General features: G+C 37.8%; 1 non-coding gene across 1 annotated transcript; it reads left to right on the top strand.

Annotated features, from left to right (window-relative positions):
• Positions 1-524: 524 nt before the first annotated feature.
• On the top strand, positions 525-631 carry LOC127088547 (small nucleolar RNA R71). The gene has a single exon (XR_007790378.1). It is a non-coding gene; the product is annotated as a small nucleolar RNA R71 (small nucleolar RNA).
• The last annotated feature ends 22,862 nt before the right edge of the window (positions 632-23,493 follow it).

Genomic DNA, 23,493 nt, shown 5'->3' with positions numbered 1-23,493 from the left:
GATTTGATCTAGGGGCTTGATAACTAGGTCTCGGAGGTGCATTATTTTGAATAGGGTTATTGTTTTTATAGGAGAAGTTAGGGTGATTCCTCCATCCAGGGTTATAGGTATTCGAATATGGGTTCCCTTGGGTGTAGTTCACTTGCTCAGAGTGGGTTTCGTTTAATAGACTGCATTCTGCGGACTGGTGTCCTTGGGTTCCACATATCTCACAATTCGACGAAACTGTGGCTACAGTATTCGGGTTCGTGTACATATGCTCGACCTTAAGGGCTAATGCGTCCATTTTAGCTTGCATCATGTCTATAGAGCTTAGTTCATGCACTCCTCCTTGGGCTTCCTTTTTCTCAACTGTCGCTCGTTCGACTCCCCATGATTGATGGTTTTGAGCCATGTCTTCGATGAGGGCACTAGCTTCAGGGTAAGGTTTGTTCATCAGAGCACCGCCTGCGGCAACGTCGATGGTCATCTTTGTGTTATAATGAAGTCCATTATAGAAGGTTTGAATGATTAACCAATTTTCTAAGCCATGATGTGGGCATGCTCGTAACAACTCTTTATATCTCTCCCAAGCTTCGAACAACGATTCTCCTTGGTTTTGGGTAAATCTAGTTATATGGTTTCGAAGAACGGCGGTCTTACTCGGGGGAAAGTATCTAGCAAGAAAAACTCTTCCAAGGTTATCCCAAGTCGTAATGGAATTGGGTGGAAGGAAATCTAACCATGATAGAGCTTTATCTCTGAGGGAAAAAGGAAATAATCTTAAACGTATTGCCTCAGGAGAAGCTCCATTGGTTTTAAAAGTATCTGCTAATTGAAGAAATATTTTTAAATGTTGGTTTGGGTTCTCGGTAGCGAGACCCGCGAATTGTCTCTGTTGCACTAGTTGCAACAGGGATGGTTTAAGTTCAAAATTATTGGCTGGGATGATTGGATTTACTATACTAGAACTAGGTTCTTCATTAGATGGTTGAGCGAAGTCCTTAAGAGGTCTTTGGTTTTGATCTTCGGTCATAGCTCTCTTAATCCTATGAAAAAACGTGCGCGAGCGTAACGTTCAGGTTCCGCCAGAGGGTTTACAAAGCTTAAACTTCCGGTGCTGCGAGTTCTTCGCATCGACCGGCGGGAAATAACCTAAGTCTAAACGATATAACAACAGGAAAATGAAATTTGACTAAATTGATCCCCGACAACGGCGCCAAAAACTTGATGCGTTGTAAATCTTGATGTTCGCAAGTATACGAACGCGTCAGAGTAATATAAAAGATTATCGAACCACAGAGACCAAGTGTCAATCTATCGTTATCTATTGTTATGGTGTTTATCAAAGGCAATTAAAATAGGTGTTTTTGTAGTGTGCAATTGAAAAGTAAAGTTTTAGAATAAATTTAATTAATAAAGACAGGGTCAAATGTAATTCACATAATTAAATGATAATCCAAGTACTTGCTAATAGAACTACTTATGGGCAATGTTTCCTACTTTGAAAAGAACTAATTTAACAGGAACTGTCGCTTTCGCGTATTCAGAACCGAGTTGTACTCCCTAATCGAACCCTCTTATTGTCACTTATAAAAAGGCGCGCATTGGGTTAGAGTAGTAAACCTATTTTTAAGAAATATAGTATCTTGACTAAGTTGAAAAGTATTATAACCTGGATTTCTTAACCAAAAGAGGTTCTCACGAACCAGACTCTAAACTTATAAACGCGTCCGAAAATAGTTTCAAAATCTCTTTTCTTCTTGATGTTAAAAACTCCTAATGAACTAGACAAAGTGCTTTCGCTGTTTTTGAAATAGTTAAAAACGATTAAATTTAAAAAGACGTTGGATGGTTTTCGATCTTACCCAACGGAATTGAAGTGCGGGAAAACTTAATTTGAAAGTTAAAATAGCCCTATAAGTGTTTCTATGAACAATTGTATGGATTACCGGTTTGATTACGATCCTTACATTCTAGCCTTATAAATTTAGCTAGACATGGCAAAGTAAAAGTGCATTAAAATAAATAAAAGTAGTGCGAGTGCGGAAAGTAAATAATTTAAAGCAAGTGCGAAAAATAAATGAAAGTAGTGCGAGTGCGGAAAATAAATAATTTAAAGCGAGTGCGGGAAATAAATAATTTAAAGCGAGTGCGGGAAATAAATAAAGTAAAAGCGAGTGCGGGAAAGAAATAAAGTAAAAGCGAGTGCGGGAAATAAATAAAGTAAAGCGAGTGCGGAAAATAAATAAAGTAAAGGCGAGTAATAAAAACCTGCTCCAATCGGAGGGCTGAGTAAATTGCAATGCGGAAAAGAAAATGGCGGCAGGATTAACTTCCTTCCAAAGTGCTCCAAACTCGAATACAGACTCTATCACAGACTCAATTACACAATCGTGGTGACACTCTAATGCGAAGCGATTACCACTTTATAAAACTGAATATATGCCTAAGTGAAACAAAGTTGCTTCTGATTTCGCCTTGTTCCAACGTTCGGATCTTTGTCTGCTCTAAGTTTGGGTGATTGTAAAACTGAATTCGCGTTTCTATTTATAGGAAAATAAAAAAGGTGGAATTTACTTGGATGCCCTTCAACTTGAAAATAGAGGAAACCGTTTTCCTCTTGTGGCGCCCGCCACAAGACCATGGCGCCCGCCACAAGCACAAAGTGGGGCGCCTTAGTGGAAGTGGTGGGAAAACGTGGGAGTTGATGGAAGTTTGAATTGGACACGTCATGGCTTGGACTGTGGCGCCCGCCATTGGGTAGGCCATAAGAATAAAATGCTGACTTTTAGGGTTTTTGGCTCTTTTTCGCTCCTTTTCTCGATCGGGGCTCCTATTAAGGTAAAAACCTGAAAACAAAGGAAAACACAGTGATAACACAACAAAACGATAATAAAATAACTAGAATGCATGCGAAATCGGAGTCGAAAATACGTAAATTTTAGTGTGATCAATAATCCACTCCAAAGTCTCAGAGTTTGAGGTCTTTCAGAAGCCACTCTTCATCAAAGTATATTTCCAAAACTCTGACTGAAGCTACTTCTTATCAACTTCAAACTTTGATGCTTTATCCAAAAGGAATCATTATTCTTCAAGAAAGACCATGTTCATATTCGTTTTGATAAAGTTAAATATTTCAGTAGCTAAGGGTTTTTAAATATGTTGTAGTGGTAAATTCATGATCATCAAGCTATGGGTAAGCAAGACATCAAATACCAAGATTCGCCACTAGGCTTTTATTGTTTCCAAGGGAAAAGGGAAAAGTACGAACAAAATCCAAAAAGTAAGAAGTTTTCAAATCAAAACTAATAAAATGTCAGAGATTACAGGTAAGGGGGTTGGTTACACAGAGGGAAGGTGTTAACACCCAAAGTGTCCTAGGTACGCCTAGGGAGCCCTTTTTTGTGTGCATATGTATTTTGTACAAATGATGTTAGCAATCAAATAGAATGGGGGATGAGAAAATAATTCATTAATTATATTTTTGTGTTTGACAAGACCTTCGGACTTGTGCCTACGTACCAACATAAAAATGAGGGATCAAAACCTCGTAGTTCGTGATATAAATTTCAAAGTGGATGCATTGCTTTTAACAAAAATTAGGTTTGAAAGGCACAAAGGCCTAAAAAAATGGTTTGAATGAGTTAGTTCTTTTTTGCCTTTTGAAAATTTTAAGTCAAGTATAGTTAAGTTTATTTACATGTTTGATTTAGGAAAAGAAATTTGAAAATGCAATGACATAAGGCCAAAGTTTCTAATTTGCAAAGGGTCTAAGTTTAGAAAAAAACAAGTACAAACAAAGAAGTTTTTAAAAGAAGGGAGAGATTTTGAAATTAAAGAGATGGGGAGGAGATGAAGAGGCTAATCCTAAGCATAAATTTAAAAGTTAAGAGTTGAAAAGATCTGACCAATGGGCTTCAATCCAATAGACAAGAATGTCATATAGAAACCCAAATTCCCTTGGACATTAGGATCAAGCAATAAACAATGCATACAATATTAACTTGAAGAGCAAGACATCAAATAAAGATAGCCACACCCAAGCTTAGCCATTCCATGATCTTCTTCAAATTTGCCTATGTAACAGATGAATTCCATGATGCCATAAGTCACAGGTTCAAAATAACAGCTTCATAATGATCATGTTGCAGATGAACTCAAATGGATCTTCAATGATGTATCAGATGAAGTTTCAGATTTCAAGAACTTGGTTACATGAAATTTGGCATTGGCCAAGTCCTTTGCATAGGGAGTGTTGCCTAAATTCTAAGTCCAATTGTCTCAAATCAAACCAACAGTCCACACAAGATGTTTTTTAGGGTTTTTGTTCTTATTATGTACATTAATGGCCAAAGACCACACAAACAAACACAATATACACAAACAAAATATATCACAAAATATGGTCCAAATGGACAAAGTGAAAAGGACATTAACATAAACAATTAGAATGATATGAATAATGGCAAATGGATAAGGCTTAAAAATAAAGTGCATTAAAGTAAATAACTTGAAAGTAAATGTTAGTTGTTAATGAGTTAGAAGTTAGTATTGCTTTTTCTTTTTCTTTTAAGTCATTCTTTGGAGAACACTCAACCCACTTATCACAAGCATGGATCCTTGAACCAAGACATCTTCCAAAGGAAGGAAAAAAGGCCAAGTTTCCATACAATACCATGAAAGAGGGGAGACTTACAATCTCACTAACTAGAATGCTATGCCTTTTGTGTCAAAAATTTAGCGCTATGTTAAGCAATCGTAATTGGACTTATGTAGAAGTCACAACTATTTGAGGCCGGGCAATAGAACTTTGGTGTTAATGCATGTTAGAGAGATAGTCCCCTTATCCAACAAGAGATTTTCACTATAATCAAATTGATTACACTCTGCTCCTGCAAACTAGCAAGAGACTTCAACTTGCTTAATCACACTAGAAAGAGACTTTCTCTCAAGCAATCATGTAAGAGACTTCTGCTCAAGCTCACAGGCAAGATGCTTCATTGCTCAAGCACACTTGCAAGACACTTCATTGCTCAAGGAACCTTGCAAGAGACTTCCTCTACTTTAAACAAACAGTTTAGTAGAAATGATTACAACTATACTTTTATGTATAATCATAAGTATAAAAGTGTTACAACAACCACAATGATTCTTAACTCTTAAGATTTTTAAGATATACAAAGATAAGAAATTTTAAGAGCTTGTGCAAATAAACAGAGAAACTTTAGCTCAAAATTTGTACTAAACGTGTTATGTTAGATTGTTTGATAGTTGTTTGTGAGTTGTTAAGCTTCCTTCAAATATTCAGCTCCCTTTTATAGAGGCATCACATAGTCGTTGGAAAGTTTTTTGCACACGTGATCTTTGAAATGCAGCAACTCTAAGAGAGATGTTGGAAGATGAATCTTGTGAAGATCTTCAAACGATGTGTAATAACATAGTCCACTACTTATTTATCATACTAGGAGAACTAGAGAAGTCACATAAGTTGTTCTTGACCCTTGCACTAAGAGACTCTAGTTGACTTTTTCCATAAGTCAGGTGTTGACAAGATAAATCTGCTATGGGGATAGAGTACACACCAAATGCTGAACCCTTCCAGCTAAGATATCTAGAGTCTGAGCCGTCACTAGAGGTAGAGAAACAATGATCATAGTCTGAACCATCAGAGGTTGAAACACCACGTTTAGAGTCTGATCCTTCAGGAGCTGAAACACCACTTTCAGAGTCATTAGATTCTAATCCATCAGAATATGAGACATTCAACTTCTCTACATATGCTTTCATCAAGGACAATTATGAGTTGAATTTAAGCATATGATCCTGCACACTTGAACATATATAAGTATACCCAGTTGTTCTTAAAGTACTTTGTTATCATCAAAATCTAAGGGATGTGGTTCCAACAAATACATCTTTGTAAATTAAAATTTTAACTATATTTATTACAAATTAAGATTCATAAGGTGGATAAGAATATATATCCACATAAATTGTCTTATGATATATTTGAGTAGATAATTACAAGTGAAAAAATAAAATAGATACAACAAGATCTAGGAGATGCTTCCTTAAACTTCATTGCAGTCCATCTCTACTACCACACAATGAGAAATGTTAGAGAGCACGACAAAAGTAAGAAAGAGAGTACACATATGAGGCTACACTCTTTGTTGTTGAGAATATTTTAAGTAGGTTAGTTTGTGAATAATATTATTTGAAGGTTACTTCATTTTGGTATCGAACTTTTATTTGTGTTGTAGGACTCGTTGCTTGAAAAGACCAGTGAAGGTTCCTTTTTTCCACATGAATGCCATGATATATTAGTAGAATTCATTGGAAAAAATGATCATGGTGGGCGTTTACTTGTGATTGGAACAAATGATTATGTTTTGTGTATTATTGTTCTTTTTATGATGTGGATATTGACATAGACGACTTTAATATACCAATAAAATAGAAATCCAATAAACTATTCTGAAAAAGATATAGTGGATGGAAGCATAGAAGGTAGTTGTTCTATCTCCCATGAAAATAATGAGGAGTATCATCTATTAGATGCATTAAAAATATTGACATTCTTGGTCATGATGTCTAATCTCTGAGCAAAAGTCCTAGGTGGTGGGAGCATTGGGTTATTTGGAGGTGGAGGTATTGGTTTGGAATTTTAGGTGGACATGAGTTTTTCTTATGTGGGAAGAAGAGCCTTTTTGATAATTTTCTCGTCACCATCTCGGGTGTGGCTAGATAAGTTTGGGAAGATGCTTGGGTTTGGAAACCAAATATGACATCAGGATTTTCGTTGAGATCTTCTCATGATATTATTTTGGATTTGACAACTGGTACAAGCGAAGTTAGGTCGTATAGGGTGTGGTGGGGCCTTGCTAAGATTTTAAAGATTTGTGCGCCTTCAAAATTTGTAGTGTTCTCTAGAAAACTACTTCGTAATATGTTTCCAACTAGGTGTAGCGGGGTATTCGTTACCTTATGATTTATTGACTAAATCAAAAGTAAGCATACAATTCGAGTCGCCACCGCACTTCTATTTATACAAAGGAAAGGTTAGAAAGCGAACAAAAACCAAGTAAGAAGTTTTATCAAATCAAAAACTAATAAAAATGTCAGAGATCTGGGTAAGGGGGTTGGTTATGAAATGGGAAGGTTTTAAGCACCCAAAACATCCTTAGTACTCTAAGGGATCCCTTTTTTCAAGTGTGTATTATAGGTTGGTATTTGTGAAAATATTTGTGCAAACAAGATTGGGGAGATGAGAAAAGAATATACATTATATTTACAATTTTATTGTTTGAATGAATGAACTCATTGCCTACGTACCATCACAAAGGTAGGATCAAAACCTCGTAGTTCGGGGTAAAAATCTCAAAAGATTGGTGAATTGATTTGATCAAAAGCCTTAAGGTCTTTTGTTATCAAAGGGAGAAAACTCAACCTAAACCAACAATCCACCATGTGAGGAGAGCTTCAACATACTAGTGAGGGAGCCACCCTATAATAATTATGGAAGACTTATAGTCCAATCACTAAGGATAAGGTGAGGTTTACATCAACCACTATGATAACTCAAACCTATGGCTAATGATTATGAAAAAATATTTTAACAAAGGTGGCCATTGGAACCACAAAAACAATTTGAAGTGAGTTGTATTTACAAGTTAGAAGTATTGAAAAAATGAGGTCAAAGTTGACTTAAGGTTCATTCATGATGAGTATTAATGAAAAGAGTTTGAAAAAACCAAAGGCATAAGGCCTGGGTTTCTTTCTAATTTGAAAATAATGTCAATGTTTGCACAAAATGATTTTGGCTTGGGTTAGAGTGGAGAGAAGAAGAGAAGGGCTAGTCCTAAACATGAAAAGATAAGAGAAGAAATAAAACCCTTGGAGTTATATTTCTTGAAATCATAAATATGATTCAAGATGCTCCTTTCCTTTGGACTTAGCATTCAACTCAAGCAATCAAAACAAATATTATATTCAAGCTCCTAGGATCTCCATTTGGCTTGTCTCTCTTAACTTGGCTATTCATGACAATGGTCCTTCTTACTATCTCAAGTTTGGAATCCCTATCACACAAGAACAAACAATCAAAAGGTTCACAACACAATAAGAGAAATGGACAAAGAATGAGTTTAGATTAGGGGTCCATTGAAGTAAACTTTTAAGATTTAGCATTCTAAAGGCATGGGGCCTAGTTGCTCTTCAACAAATTTAGCATTCTAAAGGCATGAGGCCTAGTTGCTCTTGAACTCCTTTAAGCATAGGTAAGGTCCTAATTATAAGTCCTTTCTCCTTTTTGCACTGGGTTCACACAAACAAAGACAAAACAATCACAAAGCAACAATATATTTATATACAATAATGAGCTCAAATGAACAAAAGGAAAATGACATAAACATAAAATATGTGCTCAAATGAGCAAAGGGGAAAAGCAATATGAATAAATGAGCAAGAAAGTAAATTGCATTAAAGTAAATTGCAAGAATTAAATGCTTGAATTAAAGTTAGTAGTTAGTAGTTAGTAGTTAATGTTACTGTGTCATAAGACAATTTAGCGCTATGTTAAGCAATTGTAAGTGGACTAATGTAGTAGTCACACCTATCTAAGGCCGGTCAATAAAACTATAGGCAAATAAACGCAAGTTAGAGATCATGACTAGTAAGCCAAGCTCCTATAACTTGCCATGCCAAAAGAAAAGAAGGAGAGCCTTGTATGAATTTTAGGTTTTTTGCTTGACCAAGAAGCAACCTATCTTGGACACAAAGAAATTCACTTGATCTTTGATCAAGTTGAATTTGATTTGGATAAAAGAAGGTTAAGCCTCTCATAGGTCAAGACCAACCACAAATCATTAACTCATTGGCCAAAATAAAAAGAAGAAGATGAAGATGAAATGAAATGAATAAAAATGAGAATTCAAATGACATAATCAAAACACAATGATCAAATGTGAATGAAATCATCATCAACCAATGTAAAACAGAAGAGAAATGAAGATTAGAAGTCAACAAAGTCAAATATATTTTTTGGTATTTTTTGGAATTAAAATAAAACATAAAATAAAATGAACAAAATATGGTCAAACCTCAAATTCAATTCAAATCAACTAATATAAGTCCAATTGAATCATCATAGGTCTAACATGGTCAAACAAGGTTTGACAAATTTTCTCAACATTTTTTGAAAACAGAAACTATTTTAAAATCAATTAAAAGCAATAAAATATAACACAAATGAATTAAAATCTCAAATAAATCTCAAATCAATTAAGAAATTGATGAGAATATTTTTCATAGACTTATCATGATCCATATGTGTTAAGAAAATATTTTTGGAATTTTTGGATATCATAAAGTATTTAAAATGAATTAAAAACTATTAAAAACAAAATAATTACAAAAAATATTAAATTGAATCACAAAAATAATTAAAAATCAGATTATGAAACTAGATTTTTCAAGAATTTTTTTGCCATTGGTCTCATATTTTTGTGATTCCGAATAAAATAGTTATGAATTTTTGAAAATAAATGGAATTAAAAGAAAATAAAACATAAAATAGAAAAAGAGAAAAATCAGCGCCCCTTGGATCAATTTCATTAATTGACGTGGCAACATCCAAGGGCTCAGAAGCGCGTTTCCATGGTAGGCATTAGTCAAGAGCGCAACATGAGTGATTTAAATAAGTCAAATAAATCAAAGGTTAGGATTAGAACGTTGGAAGGAGATCTAAAGGATCAGACTCATCCACGTGGAAATGGTGGTGGAAACCACCATCTTCTCTGATGGACCAACCAACTCCGGCCACCAGTTGCAGGTTTTTGAACCTCAATGAAAATACGCAAACGTGGTACCAAAATGAAGTTGGGGTGATGTACATCACCCCTGTAACCTTGGATTGTCCTCAAGATCTCTATCAAGTGAGAAATCTGAGCTTGAACATCCAGGTATGCAAACTGAAAAGCTTCAAAACACAAAATCAAGACCACCACTGGCCTGCCTCTTGCACAAGGACTTCAGAAAACCATTTGAATACAAGCAATTCACATCATGGAGCAAGATATAGATCAAAACAGTTAAAGGATAAACCTTTGAAGAATAACTTTGTGCAACACGATCCACTCAAACTCTTGCTTCCAATTTGATCAGGAGATGATGATGATGCAAGGCTTAGGAATTGGAACTTGAAGATTAACCAAGGAAGTTGAAATTCAAATTTGAAATTGAGAAATAAAAATAAGAATTCCTTTGGTATGGTTGGGTTTTCACTTATGCAGAGTTTCAGGTTTCCTTAAGGTTGAGATTTGAATGAGCATGGCATTGTATTTATAGCTGAGCTGCAAGCAAGCAAGTGTAGAATTCGTGTGCATAAAGCTTTGGATCCTCCATGCATGGGCCTGTACAGGCGCATGTGAGGCCCAAACTTGAGTGTAATCACAAGCTGATATCATTCTGAAGTGAAATGGATGTGCAATTGGCTTTGTGTTTGCTTGTGCATGAAGATTCAAAGTGAAATGCATAATTGGACATAAATATTCACCTCTTTGAAAGTCACACATAGAAAATCCAAACATAGGCATGTGAGTAATGGTTGGAAAGGTATTGACATAAGGAACAAAAGCTATGTTGGGAAAAAGTCCATTTGGAGTTTGGAAATTTATGAAAACTGACCTTAAAGTTGGAGGTACAAAACATGTATAAGTTTCCTTTGAAATTTTTTCCCAAAAATGACCAACTTCAAGCTCTTCTATTTCAATGATACAAGCCTCAAATGGAAAAACCTTAAACATAAAATTTGTAGATATTTTCAAGATGATGAATTTGGACTTACATTTTGCATCATTTGGATTTTTTATGAGAAAGGTATGGGCACTTGAAGTTGGACATTTTTCACTTTCAATGGTTTTGGTCCAAAGTGACCTATAATGTTTTGTATTATCACATGTGTTTCTTTTAGGATTATGAAATTTTGTCCAACATAAAATTTGAATTAGACATCTTAAGCTTTCCAATTAAATTGGTAACACCTCAAAATCATAAAAAATAAGGAAGTTAGGTCCATGGGAAGTTGACCCAAAATTAGGGTTTTAGTCAAAATGACCTATAATGTTTTGAAATGAATGATGACCTTACATGTTTCAAATGGATTTTTGATGAACATGAAAGTTGTTAATATGGTTCTTAAGAACATTGTTTATATTGGGGCCATCTTCATTTAACAAACACATTAAAAGTTAGGTCTCAGTGGATCTCAAATTAGTTAGATGACTTGACTGGTCAACTTCTCAAAGCCAAACTTCAAATCTTGATGAATGAATGATTGAGGATACTCACATAAGATCATATATGCATAAAATTATTAATTAAAGAACTTACCTTGATTTAATTTGATCATAGGTTGAGGTTGCTTCATGAGCAAGGCATAGTCAATGCATATTTGAATTAGGGTTTCCTTGGGAAACAATCCTCAAGCCCTTTGGTTTATCTTGATCAAATTGGCAAATTGAGATACTTGGGAGACATATATGATGATTGAGAGCTTTGTGGACCATTTTCATGCTTGCTTTCATCTTCATCTAGCCATTTCATTGAGCATAGGTTCCTCCTAGGAGCAAGGGCACATGATAGCTTGAGCTTCAAAACAACAAAGGTTAGTTACATATTTTTGTGCTTTTGGTTAGTAAACAAAATAAGAAAAGCAATAATATACAATTCAATCATGCTTGGTGGTCTCAAACCAACTCACACAAGTCCCAACCCAAGGGTTAAGGAGCCACACATGCTATGATCCTTGAGGCAATGCAATGAGCAATGGTATGATGCCATGAGGGATCTTAGGGTCAAAATTAGGGTCTTACAGATGCCCCTATTTAAGGTCATTCTAGCCGGAGATATGAAGGTTAAAATCTTCGTCTCGACGAGGTATAACGGGCTTAAATAATAACAAAGAGACGAATTTTGGTCCCTAAGAGACCTCATGATGCAGATGTATGCATGCAAAAGTTAATACTCTGTGGGGAAATATGGCCACAAAGGAAAAAGAAATCAGAGAGAGACCGAAATTCCAATGGAGTAGCACACTCACTAAGGCGACAACTACTCTAGGGAAGATAGGGTAAAATGCGTGAGCAGGTCACGACTTAACAACTTGCTAGGAGACACGAAGGGATTCCATGAAAATAAATCAATGGAAAGACTCGAGCTGACGCAAAGATGCATGTATTGGGGAATATGCCAATACAACAAGCTATCCACAAAGGATACTTCGGATGAAAATCCGGACTCAGATGGGGAAATCCATAAAGGACTCAGCTGAGGAAGAAAACAACGAGCTATTACCGATTACTGGGTAATAAACTCAAAAAGAGACATGTTATCAAAACACCGGTATAAGGGTGAGAGAAAAACACGCTCAGGGAGAAAGAGTATCTAAGACCGGTATAAGGGTGAAAGATATCAATCATCCGAAACTTATGAGGAGGACCTAAAAAGGCATACCTCAACTCAGGAAAATCTGACTCCACGGGGGACAAAAAGTCATAATAGGGAGCAGAAGGAAGGAACACCAGGGATACCGGTTACTGGGCATATAATAGGTGACCAAACAGGCGTGAATTGGGAACACATCCAAGACACTTATCATCCGAAAAGGAGGGCTGAAAAAGCAAACTCAATTTACAGGATGGGCATTCGATTTCACAAGGAAATACGAATCTTACTCGACTAGGGAAGAAAAAGACTTCGACTGAAGAGTGCATGAGATATATTATCTATTACCGTCAAAACATAGATAACATACTCGCATGGAAGATTATCCACAACCGGTTACTAGGTTAATAAAGGATAAATCGACCGAAAAGAAAGGACATCGGGATACCGGTTATTGGGTATAAAATGATGACCAATCCAAAGGAGAAACAATCATTACCAAATAAGGGAAAATGAAAGATGACTCGCGGGGGGATAAATTGCTTGACAGAAACAATCACCCGAGAGATATATCACCGGTTACTGGGTGGTATACTCAAAAAATGAAGGAATATCAATACCAAATATTGGATAAATATAACCAACAAAGAGGGGAGTACATCTACCAGTTACTGGGTAGAAAACCACAAAAATAGGACTTACAACTACCGGTTACTGGGTAGAAAGCCACAAGATCCACTGGGGAAAAGGATGAACAATTACTAGTTACTGAGCAATCAAACAACTAAACCACAGGGAACTGCAGGGGAATAACAAGAAGGGAGTCAATCTAGGAACAAACTAGAAGGACACAATCAAATAAGACTCAACCCGATGAGGATATAACTCAGGGGAGTAATTCCATCCCAATACATATTTTGGGGGGAAACTGAAACAATAATCATCAACGAGGACATAACTCAGTGGGGAATCTAGAAGGAAAGATAAATATTTTCTGTCTATGGGGGTGACTTTATATGGAGAGATTAGACACAAACATCTGCTTGGGGAAGAACATTTCACCAATAACAGGAGATAACAAGCAAAGATATATGGCAAAGAATGCAACATGAATATTTGAATGCTATAATTATGCATGTATATGCGTGGTTTATGTATGATTAATGCTGACAAACAGACATATCTAACATAAACAGGTCCGAGAATCAATGGACGGATATCTGATATAACATCTCAAAAATGGAAGCAAGGCCGTGGCTAATCTGGAAACGCATGAACATTCAAAGTTGAAGATGAAGATCTTCATGATCTTCATCTGGATTTTCCAGAAAATCTCAAACATGTCCAAAAATCTCAATCAAGCATAGCATTCGAATCAGCATGTCATATACATCAAGGATCCATAATTATTTCATGTAAAAACATCAAAACACGCATGGATCGAAGAAATCAAAAGTTCATCATCAAGACTTTAATCAATCATATCTCACTAAAAACAGCATGGATTTGCATGATTCAAAGCTCAAATTCATCAGCATGCAAAGATCTTCAATAATATCATAATGAATTTCAAAAATAAGAGAATCGAATTGTGACCTCTTGAAGTGCAGAACTGGATTTCGCGTGCTACATGCCTTGGCAATGCTTTATAGTTCCTCTACAATGATTATTGAGATGATTGATGATGAATTGGAAGCTCAACAACACCTGAATCCAGCAAAATTCAAAATCACCATTGATGCTTCCATCTTCAAGTGTAGCTCAATATGGCATGGATTGCTTCAGTTCCACGTGCAGTTCTACTCAATAACACTTCAGGATCAAGAATCAAGCCATAAAATGTGCTTTGATATGAAGAAATTTGAAGAAAATTTGAGAGAATTTTTTTTTGAGAATTTTCTAGATCTGAAATTGTGATTGTTGTTATGCTGAAACAGTTAGGGTTTCATTTATATATGCTATGCTAATCATCCTTCTAATCATGTTTAGCCAAATGGTAAGTGAATTAGCAAAATGAGGTGTTTGTGCAAATTGGGATTTTCACCCTATGCATGAAAATGCATGGTGAACAGTGCACGGGTTGGTATTCATTTTCACTTAAAACATCATTTTGGAGCTAAAGGCAATGGTGGAATGTTCAAATAATGCACCAATTTTAAACTTCACATTTTCCCTCCAAAAATCAAGTGAAATGGCAAATGTTCATATGATGATAATTGATGAAATTCAATGCATGATTTGGAATTTAGAGGTCAAAATAAGAACAATGCAAAAAGAACCATCCAATTTGGAGTTTTGGTTGAGAAGTTATGCCCATTTGAATCTTCAAGTACACTTTGCCATGTTTTGATCATATCTCCTTAACCACACATAAGAAATTGATGATCTTGGACTTTTTGGAAATGGGAGAGAAATACCTACAACTTTCATGTTCAACAAAATTTCATTTGAAGCTTTCTTGATGATGTAATTTGAAGTTGAAGTTAGGTTAAAACCTTTCCATTTTTGGCAAGTTTGAATTATAGGTCACTTTCTATATTTGGAAAGTTTTGACTTGACTTTATTTTCTTCAATGTTGATGTTTGAAATGTCAAATGAGACTTGTTTGAACATGAATGAAGTATTTCTAATCACTTCCCACCTCCAAATCCAGAGTTGACTTGGCAGTTGACTTTCTAGGCCTTCAGTTGACCTGAAAATGTTCTGATGAAATTCAAGCCTCTACCACTTGGGATTTTGATTCAAAATGATATCATAGCTCATATGAACTCTTTATAATGATTGTGGGGTCCAAATTCTCAAGAATGGCCACCATCTATTGCTCAATGACTGCCTTTGATTGCTTTGACCTGTTGACTGCTTCATCTACAAGACAAAGGTTAGATGACATATTTTTGTACTTTTGGTTAGTGATGAAAGGAAAAGCAATAATATACAAATCCAAAACATGCTTGGTGATCAAGAAATCACTCTCAAAAAGATAACCCACCCATAGAGAAGCAAGCAAGGTGTACAATGATCCTTGAGGCAATGAAATGATATGATGTGATGCCATGAGGGATCTTAGGGACAAAATTAGGGTCTTACAGATGCCCCTATTTAAGGTCATTCTAGCCGGAGAAGTGAAGTTTAGAAATCTTCATCTCGACGCGGTAGAATGGGCTTAAATAACAGTAATAAGACAAATTTTGGTCCCTAAGAGACCTCATGATGCAAATGTATGCATGTAAAAGAAAATTTATCTCTGTGGGGAATATGGGTCCACAAAGAAAAAGACGATCCATCGGAGTAATACACTCACCAGGAACAGAGACTCTAATATGACCCTCATGGGGATAAGAAAAAGAGAAAGAATGCGTGAGCAGTACACGACTCTGAATTATGGGACAAACTGACACTACGCGAACAAAGCACGACTGGACTAGAGACCTCACTGGGGAGTAAAGGACTCAAACTGGAAAAAGGAATTCCAAAGGAAGACACATCCATTGGAAAGACTCAAGCTGGCTCCAACTATCCATGAAGGATACTTCGGATGAAAATCCGGACTCGGACTGGGGAAAAGATTCACAAAGAACCTCCCTGCCGAGGAAAAATTGCATATATTGGGGAAAACGCCAATACAGTAAGAGGGTAAATATCACCACAGGAAACTCCACTAGAGAAGGTCTAACAAAAAGATTCTTCTGAGGAAGCAAAAAAAAAAGAGGTGTTATCGGTATAAGGGTAACAGGCTCAGGAAGAAAGAATATCTAAGACCGGTATAAGGGTGAGAGATATCAATCAACCAAACATCTGAGAAAGACCTGAAAAAGGTACATCAACTCAGGAAAATCTGATTCCCCAGGGGACCAAGGTCATAATAGGGAGCAGAAAGGAAGGAACACCAGGGATACCGGTTACTGGGTATATAATAGGTGACCGACCGAAGCGTGAATTGGTATATATGCCAAAACACTCATCATCCGAAAGGAGGGCTTAAAAAAGCAAATCGACTTACAGGATGGACATTCGAATCCGCAACAGGAAAACGAATCCTACTCAGCTGGGGACACAAACCCAAAGAGCGTATGAGATATAATATCCATTACCATCAGAACGTGGATAGTATACTCGCATGAGATATATTATCTATTACCGTCAGAACGTAGATAACATACTCGCATGGAAGGAAACACCAGGGATACCGGTTACTGGGTATATAATAGGTGGCCAACCGAAAACGTGAATTGGTATATATGCCAAAACACTCATCATCCTGAAGAGAGCAAAACGCAAACTTATCAAAGGATGGATATTCGATTCTACAAAGAATACGAATCTTACTCCGCTGGGGAAAATCAACAAAGGATTCCAACCAAAGAGTGAATGAGATATATTATCCATTACCGTCAGAACGTGAATAATATACTCGAAAAGGAAGAGACACCAGAGATACCGGTTACTGGGTATATAATAGGTGACCAACCAAAAAGAGAGACAATCGTTACCAACAACAACAGGGTATACAAAAGATAACTCACAGGGGATAAATTGCAAGCATCCGACAATTATCCAAGAGACATATCAAATATTCGATTCCACAAAGGAATACGAATCTTACTCGACTGGTGAAACACAACAGGCTTCGACTGAAGAGTGCATGAGATATATTATCCATTACCGTCAGAACGTGGATAACACACTCGCATGGAAGATTATCCACAACCGGTTACTGGGTTAACAAAGGATAAATCGACCGAAAAGAAAGGCATCGGGATACCGAACTAGGTATATAAAGATGACCGATCAAAGGGAGCAACATCATTACCAACAAAAGGGTAAATGAAAGATGACTCACTGGGGATGAATTGCAAAAACAGCAATTATCCACAAGGACTTACTGGGGATACAATTGCTAGCAAACGGCAAATACCCAGAAGCAAGAGGGGGAATATCAACATCGAATATTGAATGAAGATAACCACAAAGAGTAACCATCATCGGTTAGGATGAACAACAAGGTTAACTCTGCAAAGGGGAGAAATTAGGGTTTACAACTATCGAATACGGGGTAGAAAACCAAAGACTCAACTGGAGGTAGGGTGAATGAATGCAAAATACTGAGCAATTATTCAACTTATTCCACAGGGAGACACAGACTCCGTTGGGGATAAAACCACAACAACATAGGATTTACAACTACCGAATACTGGGTAGAAGACCACAAAATCCACCATCAGCCAGAATGAACCATAAAGGTTACCTCTGCTAGGGGAAAAGAGATAGGACTTACAACTACCGAATACTGGGTAGTAGCCAACACCTCTGATGAGGATAAAAAGTAGGGTTTACATCTACCGAATACTGGGTAGAAAACCAACAACTCCGCGTGGGGAATGAAGGAAATCACAAATCCGCACGGGAACAAAAATAGGGTTTATAACAAACCACTAACTGTTGAGGAGCAGAAAAACTAGGATTTACGACTACCGACTACTGGGTAGAAAACCAACGACTCTTGCGGAGGAATAAAAGGTATATAACCACAAATTCCGCCAAGAGGAAAGGAACATAGGACTTACAACTACCGATATAAGGATAGAGGCCCAAAAGATTCCGCTGGGGATAAAAAGAATTATTGCCGGTTACTGGGCAATTCATTCATTTATTCCACAGGGAAGCACAAGAAACAGTTGAAAAATGCCAATTCAGGATTAAACCAAAAAGGCAAACTGAATCAAAACTCGTCCTAATGAGGATATAACTCAATAGGAAAATCCATCCCAATATATGTGTTGGGAGGAAACGGAAGAAACCGTCATCCACGAGGATATATCTCAGTGGGGAACTGCAGAAGGAAAGACAGACACTTTCTGCTTATGGGGCTGACTCTATATTGAGAGATTAAACACCCGACATCTGCTTGGAAAAGATCTATAGGAGAGATCTATATTACCCATTAGCAGGAGACGACAAACGAAAGATATATGGCAAAAAATGCAACATGAATATCTGAATGTTTATGATTATGCATGAATATGTGTGATTTATGTTTGATGAATGCTGACAAAACAACCATATCTAACACAAACAGGGTCCAGGAATCAAACGCCCGGTACTACACTTCCAGAGAAAAAATCCAACTGGAAAGCCAATTTGCTGGAGATCTATATGCTAAAAAGCAAAGATCTGCGGGGAGGCAAAAGAGGTCAGAGATATCACAAAATCTCTGAGTGATGGATCATCAATCAACCCAACTCGGGAACAAAAGTTCACAACAGGCATAAACCGCCACAAAAGCAAACCTGTTGGGGAACTAGAGAAATCCCAAGATATCTGCAGGGGGATTCTCAGTATCAACTGGAAAACAAGAGTTCACTGCACACGCAAAAACCACTGCGAAAGCAACTCCAAATAACTCCGCTGGGGAACAACCCACAAAGGGAGAACAGATCATCCATGTAGAATCTAACTGCACAAGCAACTCTACTGGGCATACTATCAGCCATTCCATTGGGGAATACACCCACTGAGGGACAAATAGATCACGCAAGTAGTTTCTGCAACAAGCCACTCTACTGGGGATCAAAAGCATCAGGAAATCAACCAAATCTCTGGATGATAGATCACCAACCGACCCTACTGGGGAAAACAACTCCGGCGGGGATCCTGACTCTGTTGGGGACTCTGGGGAAATCACAGCTACAATCCACTATACCACAAATCTACTGGTGGCTCCACTGGGGAGATGGAGGAGAGCTGGGGATCAACCACCAAATGCTGAACCTTCCAAGAGAAACCCAACAACCGCGGAGGAGGAAAATAAACACTGCTCTGCTGAAGGAGATAAGAGGTGAAAACCTCAACAAGCGCTCTGATGGGGAGGAATATAGCATAAGTTCAGTATATTATATCAACAACTCTGCTAGCAACTGTGCTGAGGAAAGTGGTAAAATACCGGGATGTCAACCCACCAACCACTGAATCTTCCAAGGGACAAACACCCATGCTGAGGAGAGAATACTGTTGGAGAGGACCATGAAGTCCTAACAAACACTCTGCTTGGGGAACAACCCCAACAAAAGCTCTGCTTGGGGAACAACCCCAACAACAATCTAGAGAAAAAGGATACAACCATGCCAGGAATATGAACAAATGTCTTACCTGTTGGAAATCATGCCACCCCTGGGAGAGCACTGAGAAATTCTTAAGTATCCTTTCATCATTGTGAATGTTCACTTTGTTTAAAACAACAAAAATTTGAAAAATTTATTTGTTTAAAACAATGACATTTTATCAATTAAAACATGCAAAACATTTGTTGAATTGAAACAAATAAGACTGCAAATAATTGGATAAAAGCTCAAATTGATTTGATGGAATGGTAGCCTGCAAATGGCGAGACTCCATAGATCTGTACAAATTTGAAATCAGTGATATATATTGGAAGTGGGCTACATTGAACATAATGATCCTTTTTCTACCAATTTGAATCTCGATGTATTCGAAGCTTCAGTCGACGACGAATCGAGAATCCTCTGACGAAAAGACAGCTGCGGAACAGAAAGTCTTGTCAGGATGTAGTTACTTGCCATATCCCTGATTTTTGCCTAGATTGCCCCAGGGTGAGGTACTCAATCTAGCGGGATGCAAATATTCTTTTTTCATGTCTCTAACTTTTTCATGGATCGCCCTTGCGGGTTCTCCACCGAGACGCTCATTTTTGCCTAAGCCGCCCTTTCGGGTTTTCAACTTAGTGAGCTATTCTGTTTTTCTTTTGCATATACTTTTTTTTTTAGGCAAAGTATTTCTTGACTGCATCTGAATTCACAGGACGAGTGAAATCCTCCCCATCCATTGTTGTAAGCATCAAAGCTTCGCCTGAAAAGGCTCTCTTAACAACATATGGACCTTCATAGTTTGGAGTCCACTTGCCCCTGGAATCGGGCGCAAAAGACAAAACTTTCTTGAGCACGAGGTCACCTTCTCGGAACACACGAGGTTTGACCTTCTTATCGAATGCTTTCTTCATTCTCTGCTGATATAACTGACCATGGCACATGGCAGTCAATCGCTTCTCTTCAATCAAATTCAGTTGGTCAAAACGACTCTGAATCCATTCAGCATCAGTCAACTTGGCTTCCATCAAGACTCTCATTGATGGGATCTCCACCTCTACTGGGAGAACAATTTCCATGCCGTAAACAAGAGAAAAAGGGGTTGCCCCTGTTGAAGTGCGGACAGATGTACGATATCCATGCAAAGCAAATGGCAGCATCTCATGCCAATCTTTGTACGTAACTGTCATCTTCTGGATAATTTTCTTGATATTCTTATTAGCAGCTTCAACAACCCCATTCATCTTAGGTCTGTAAGGAGAGGAATTATGGTGTGCAATCTTGAATTCAGCGCACAACTCATCCATCATCTTATTATTCAGATTAGATCCATTATCAGTAATTATCTTATCTGGCACACCATAATGGCAAATCAGTTGGTTCTTGATAAACTTCACGACCACCTGCCTGGTCAAATTCGCATACGAAGCGACTTCAACCCATTTGGTGAAGTAATCAATTGCTACGAGAATAAACCTGTGCCCATTGGACGCTTTCGGTTCAATCATGCCAATCATGTCGATTCCCCACATAGAGAAAGGCCATGGTGATGAAATCACATTTAGAAGTGTCGGAGGAATATGAATCTTATCCGCATAAATTTGACACTTGTGGCATTTCTTTACATATTTGCAGCAGTCAGACTCCATTGTCAGCCAATAGTAGCCTGCTCTCAGCATCTTTCTAGCCATGGAATGTCCATTGGAATGAGTACCAAATGAACCCTCATGGACCTCAGTCATCAACAGGTTTGCTTCGTGTCTATCCACGCATCTGAGCAAAACCATGTCAAAATTTCTCTTGTACAACACTTCACCACTGAGGTAGAAACTGCCTGACAACCTTCTCAAAGTTTTCCTATCTTTCACAGATGTCCCAGGCGGGTAGACCTGGTTCTGGAGGAAATTCTTGATATCAAAATACCAAGGCTTGTCATCATTCACTTCTTCAACTACAAACATGTGAGCTAGTCTATCCAAGCGCATCACGGTAATGTTGGGAACTTCATTCCAATACTTGACTACAATCATGGAAGCAAGCGTAGCAAGCGCATCTGCCATCCGATTATCTTCTCGAGGAATATGATGAAAGTCAATTTCTGTAAAGAACGTTGAAATCCTCCTCGCATAATCTCTATATGGAATGAGACCTGGCTGATTCGTCTCCCATTCACCCTTGATCTGATTGACAACTAGGGCCGAATTACCATACACATCAAGATGTTTGATTCTCGAATCAATACATTCTTCTAATCCCATAATACAGGCCTCATACTCAGCCATATTATTCGTACATTTGAAAGTTAGCCTTGCTGTAAACGGAATATGCGTGCCATGAGGAGTAATGATTACTGCCCCAATTCCATTTCCATACTGATTCACAGCGCCATCAAACACCATCGTCCATCTGGAACCAGGTTCCGGACCTTCATCAAGTGTAGGCTCATCACAATCTTTCATTTTCAAATACAGAATCTCCTCATCTGGGAAGTTGTACTGAACAGACTGATGATCTTCAATCGGCTGGTGCGCTAAATGGTCAGCCAAGATACTACCTTTGATAGCTTTCTGAGCTCGATAGTCGATATCATACTCAAACAACAGCATCTGCCAACGGGCAATCCTCCCGGTTAAAGCAGGCTTCTCGAAAATATACTTGATTGGATCCATTCTGGATATCAACCAAGTTGTATGATTTATCATGTAATGGCACAAACCCTTAGCAGCCCAAGCCAAAGCACAACACGTCTTCTCAAGCATAGAGTATCGAGACTCACAATCAGTAAACTTCTTACTGAGGTAGTATATAGCAGATTCTTTCTTCCCTGATTCATCTTGTTGACCGAGTACACAACCCATCGAGTCTTCAAGAACGGTCAAATACATGATCAGAGGTCTTCCTTCTACAGGCGGAGACAAGATCGGAGGTTCAGACAAATATTCTTTGATACTGTCGAAAGCTTTCTGGCAATCCTCGGTCCAATCATGAGATTGATCTTTCCGGAGGAGCTTGAATATCGGCGCACATGTGGCAGTCATGTGGGATATAAATCTGGAAATATAGTTCAAGCGGCCAAGAAAACCTCGGACTTGCTTCTCAGTTTTGGGTGCAGGCATCTCTTGTATTGCTTTGAACTTGGCAGGATCAACTTCAATACCTCTCTCCCTGACAACGAAACCCAAAAACTTGTTGGAACGGACTCCAAATGTACATTTGTTCGGATTCAGACGAAGCCTAAACTTCCTCAGACGCTGAAAAAGCTTCAACAAATGCTCAACATGTTCAACTTTCGTTCGGGACTTAGCAATCATATCATCAACATAGACCTCTATCTCCTTGTGCATCATATCATGAAAAAAGGTAGTCATAGCACGTTGATACGTGGCTCCGGCGTTCTTCAGACCGAAGGGCATCACTCGATAACAGAATGTTCCCCAAGGTGTGATGAATGTTGTCTTCTCCATATCCTCGGGTGCCATCTTGATTTGATTATATCCGGAAAATCCGTCCATAAAGGAAAAGACTTTGAATTTAGCTGTATTATCTACCAACATATCAATGTGTGGTAGAGGAAAATCATCTTTCGGACTAGCCTTATTCAAATCTCTGTAATCAACACACATACGGACTTTTCCGTCCTTCTTAGGCCCAGGCACAATATTGGCCACCCATTGAGGATGTGTAGAAGTCACCAGAAACCCCGCATCAATTTGCTTCTGAACTTCCTCTTTGATCTTCATTGCCATATCTGGATGAGTTCTTCTGAGCTTCTGCTTCACAGGCACGCACTCAGGCTTCAAAGGCAGGAAATGTTGCACAATATCTGTATCTAGACCCGGCATGTCTTCATACGACCAAGCAAAGATATCAGAATATTCTCGTAGCAAACTGATCAACCCCTTCTTGACAGACTCTTCAAGGAGCGCCCCAATCTTCACCATACGAACACTATCTTCAGACCCCAAGT

The sequence above is a fragment of the Lathyrus oleraceus genome, chromosome 5 (assembly GCF_024323335.1).
Source record: "Lathyrus oleraceus cultivar Zhongwan6 chromosome 5, CAAS_Psat_ZW6_1.0, whole genome shotgun sequence".
In the NCBI taxonomy this organism is placed as follows: domain Eukaryota; kingdom Viridiplantae; phylum Streptophyta; class Magnoliopsida; order Fabales; family Fabaceae; genus Lathyrus; species Lathyrus oleraceus.
Note: the sequence above shows the minus strand (reverse complement) of the source record. Positions and strands in the feature narration are given on the sequence as shown.